This window comes from Chrysochloris asiatica, unplaced genomic scaffold (assembly GCF_000296735.1).
Source record: "Chrysochloris asiatica unplaced genomic scaffold, ChrAsi1.0 scaffold00002, whole genome shotgun sequence".
Taxonomy (NCBI): Eukaryota; Metazoa; Chordata; class Mammalia; order Afrosoricida; family Chrysochloridae; genus Chrysochloris; species Chrysochloris asiatica.
In genome coordinates this window covers 24,324,866-24,329,570 of record NW_006408520.1, presented here as the reverse complement: position 1 = coordinate 24,329,570, position 4,705 = coordinate 24,324,866, and positions in this window count along the sequence as shown.

Genomic DNA, 4,705 nt, shown 5'->3' with positions numbered 1-4,705 from the left:
AATACTGTAGATATATAAATAATACATTTGCTAATTCAAGATTTTTCCCATGTAAAATTTAGTGCCATGAATTAATCATGTTGTATGGTGGTGGTTATGTGCCGTGGAGTCGGTTCAATCATGTTGTATAGCCATCACCAAAATCTGTTGCTAATTTTCCCACAACTTCTTTCAAACAAAGGAGCAAAAACGTTTTTACTAGTATTGGTCTGATGCTATTCCAACAGAAGGCTTGGGGTTAGAATTGGCAACGGGGAATTTTTAGCCTGAAGATTATGGTTTGTATGTAAATAGATTTCATCATCTTAACACTTTTAAGATGTTTGTTATTATAATTTTTGTTGTTGTTAAGTGTTGTTGAGTCGGTTCTGACTCATAGTGACCCTGTACAGGGTTTCCAAGGAGCAGCTGGTAAGTTTGAACTGCTGACTTTGTGCTTCAAACTGACCATGTGGTCTAGTGTTTATCCTGCAGTGACACAATGGCAAATCTGGTCCACAGTCCTTGTTGCTGTTATTGGCTAGGCTTACTAAAATTGTGTCAGCATGGGATGAGAGTTGGAAAGGAAGCCACATTTACTATGATAAGTTACATTTCTTTGGTTTTTGAACTAACACACTATCTTAGTACCTCTAAAATATCCTGAGCCTATGGTGGCACTACAGGATAAGAACTGGACTGCCAATTACAAGATCACAATTCACACCTACCAGTTGCTCATAGGAAACCCTATACAAGGAAACTATGAGTTGAAAGTGACTCATAATGGCACTTAACAACAACAACAAGGAGTCCTGGTGTTGTTCTGTAGGATAAGCACTAGACTACAAGGTGGGCTGTTCAAACTCACCAGCTGTTCCTTTGAAACCCTATACAGGGTTGCTGTGAGTCAGAACTGGCTCAACTGCACATAACAATAAGAAGGAGTCCAGGTGTGGTGCTGTAGGATAAGCACAAGACTGTAACAGCAAGGTAGTTCAAACCCACCAGCCACGTTTCAGAAACCTTATAAAGGGTCACTATGAGTTGGCACTGACTTGACAATACAACAACAACAAAGGTGTCCATGAGGGTTCTGGTGTGGCCCTATTGGATAAGCACTAGACTGCTAACTGCAGTGTTGGCAGTTCAAATCCACCAACTGTTTCTCAGAAACACTATACAGGGTTGCTATCACTTGGAACGGACTCAGTGGCACTTAACAACAACAACAACAGGTCTCCATGAGTAGGAGTCGACTTCATGGCAACAGATAACTTCTCCATTGCTCTTGACTTCATTCGGAGTGATAGCAACCCACAGGACAGAGAAGCGATCCACAGGGTTTCCAAGAAACTTGGAAGCCAATTGCTTCATCTTCTTCCGGCCTTTGCTGGTGGGTTTGAAGTGCTGACCTTTGGATGCTTAATCCATCGCACAATGCTTTATCCACTGCACCACCAGGACCCTGTACCATTGCAACAGTTCTACTGAAACTCTGTCATGTTATCTCTTACCTTCTAGACTGTCTGTGAAGCAGAAGCATAGAAGCTTCTTATTTGTTTCTAGTGTTGAGCTATGTTGTCTTCCACTAGGTGATGTCCCCTCTGGTTCCTGAGCAATGAGTCCTTCAGTGTGTCAAAGCCATACAGAACCCCTGCAGGGACAAGGGCTTGTGTTTTCATTTGCTATTATGCTTTGTTACATGGATAATACCACATGTACTTTTATATTATCATATTATCAGGAGTCCTGGTGTGGTATTGTAGGATAAGAACAGGACCACGAGGTCAGTTAAATCACAAGGTTGGCAGTTCAAACTCACCAGCTGCTCCTCAGAAACCCTATGCTGGGTCACTATGAGTCAGAATAGACTCTAAGGCACTTAACAACAACAAAATTATTGTATCTGTAACACCAGCACTATGCCTACTGTATAATAGGTACTTGATCAGCTTTATTTATTGCTATTGAATAGGCACTGAAGTATTTTCAGCTCAATGTCCTTTGGAATTTTAAATGAAAAAATAGTTTATTCACTTATTTTGTTTGTAATTCTTCTCTTTAGATGTCTCAGACATATGCTAGAGGGCTTCAAAATTTTTTTTTTTCATAGAAAAATGTAGTTAAAAGATAATAGATTCCCCCCCACCACCCCGCCTATTTTTTTGAAGCTCCCTTGTATATCCATGGGAATAAGAACAAAATGCAAACTCTCATGGGTTCTAAGACAAAGGTGAGGGTAGCCTGTTGATTCTTGGGTGCTCAGGGCCAATTGTTTGGTTGGGATGAGGCCTTAGGCAGGGGCTGGCATGTTCATCTTTAATATTGTTCAATACTCAACCCCAGCACACTCTTCTCAAATCTCGGACTGTACCACTCCTCTTACACCTCCAGGCTTTTCTTCATACTGCTTTTCTCCTGGACTTGTCCCTCTTTTCTATTTCATAACTGTCTCATTGCTGCTCTACTTTATTTTTCTCCCCCATAGCATTTACCGCTTTCTAGCAGGTTATGTAGTTTCTTATGCTTATTGTTTATTGTCTGTCCTCCAATTCTCCTACTAGAATATAAGGGCATGAGAGCAGAGATATCTCTTTTGTTCACTGATGTATGATATAAGTACGTAAAGCCCTACTTGGAATACCAATAAGTACACAATAACTCAATAAATACTTGTTAAATGACCAGTAGGATTCTTGAAACCTCAACACATATGCTATTTGTGTAGTGAAGTCTTCCATGGTCAAGTCCCACTCCCAGACTTGGGTTAAATTCGTTTATCCTTCCTCTATATCTACCACTATAGCACTTTATTTCTATTTGCATTGAAGCATTTAGTCCACTGCAGGATGATTGCTTCTTATTTAAATAAAAAATGATAGTAAAAAACAAGGTAACAGAATATTGTTGTAAGTTTTTTTTTTTTTTTTTAATGTTTTATTGTAAATTATGTGATGGCTTACATGGGAGAACATTAGCTTTTCATCCATCCTATTGTATATCATCTCATTGCCATGGTTACAATCCCCTTCATGCATCATCAACCAACCAAAGGGTATAACCTGCAAGCCTGCCCCCTGGTCATCAGCACACAGCCCCTCTCCCTCCCTGGGTCTAGAGTCCTCAGCCGCTCCATCTCTCCACATCATCGTCTCTGCCAACATCTCTGGTGTTACTGTTTCTCTGGGCACTCCGCTCTTCTCCCTTGATAGTCCCAGGGACCTTCGCTCCTGGACTGCAAAGTCAACCACTCCCCTCTTTTTGCTACAACACATCTACCTTTATATTTTCAACCCTCACAATCTGTCCTGATAACACTTATTCACTATTGTACCACTAGAGTGCTAGCCCCATCTCCTTTCATCAGCCCCACCAAGACAGATTGGATACTACTCAGTGGAGATTCTACCTTCCTCCATGTCCTCTGGATCTAGGTTCCTTCTTGAAAGCTTGTAAGCCAGTCACTTCTTGTCTTTGTAGCCCCCCATTTTGGGCATTCAATGTCCAAGTAGCCCATCCCTGTCTACTCTGTGTATGGAGGGGGTGGGAATGATCCTCGGTGTAAAGATTTGTTCCCTTTTTTGAGCTACTGCATCCATAGGTGTAGGTCAAGTTTATCAAATTGTGTCAGATTACTCTTTTTTTCCTCTTCTTTCTTCTTCTCGTTGAGTTCTGATTGAAGCCAGGTCAAGTGGGTATTATCTTTAAGTGTGGGTGTTCTTTTGCATATGCCCTCTCTTCTTATCAGCTGGACACTTCATTCTCCACTCTAGTCCTCTGTGGCTATGTCACTGACTCTGAGCCCAAGAGTCCCCAGGTCTTGCCACACTGCTGGCCAACCAGGTGTTCACCCGGGTTCACAGGAGTCTATTGAACATTGTAGGGCTTAGTTCACAGCTTCATTCCTGTTTTTCCCTCACTCCCCCTTATCGGTGATCAACATAGTAAGTTGTAAGTTTTGATACAATATATTTGAAATTTTAAAGTGAGGTGACAGGCAAAGATGAACATTTTCATTAGCTTCTTGACCCTTAAGAAAAAAGCCCACCTATGTTGTAGGTATTGAAGGATTAGAAGAGGTTTGATAAGGATTTTTTTGAGAGACCTATGCTGTGAGTATTCCATCCTCATCATGTGGAAGATGGAAGGTGCTTCCATGCTTAACTCAAATCAGAAGAGAGTGGTTTCAAATGGATTGCTTAAGACATAAAAGAGTCCTGGTGATTCAATGGGTGCTAATCCAAAGGTTGGTGGTTCAAACCCACCCAGAGGGTTCCATGTGAGGAAGACCTGACATTCTGCTTCTGTGAAGATTACAACCAAGAAAATCCTGTGAGACAGTTCTAGTCTGTTAGATGGGGTCACTGAGTTGGAACCCACTCTACAGATCCTAACAACAACTTAGAGATAGATGTCTCTGGCAGGGAGACATAACTGCTTTCGGAGTCTTTTCTGGAAATAGTAGAGGGCAAAGATAGGTTGGCTGATGCTCTGAGGACAGGAACAAGGAAACATTGAAAGTTTGTTGTGGGAAGTTGAGATTTTCCCTCAGAACAAATGTGAGCCATGTGAGAATCTGAGCTAGCCTGGAGCCCCCTTATGTTCTTCCCAAGATTGCTGCCTGGAGGGGAGACAGGAGACCAGCAAAGGAAGGAGGGGCCAACCAGAGAAAAATACACTATCTTTGTCAGAGGAAGAGTAGTGAATAGACCCATTGTGGGTC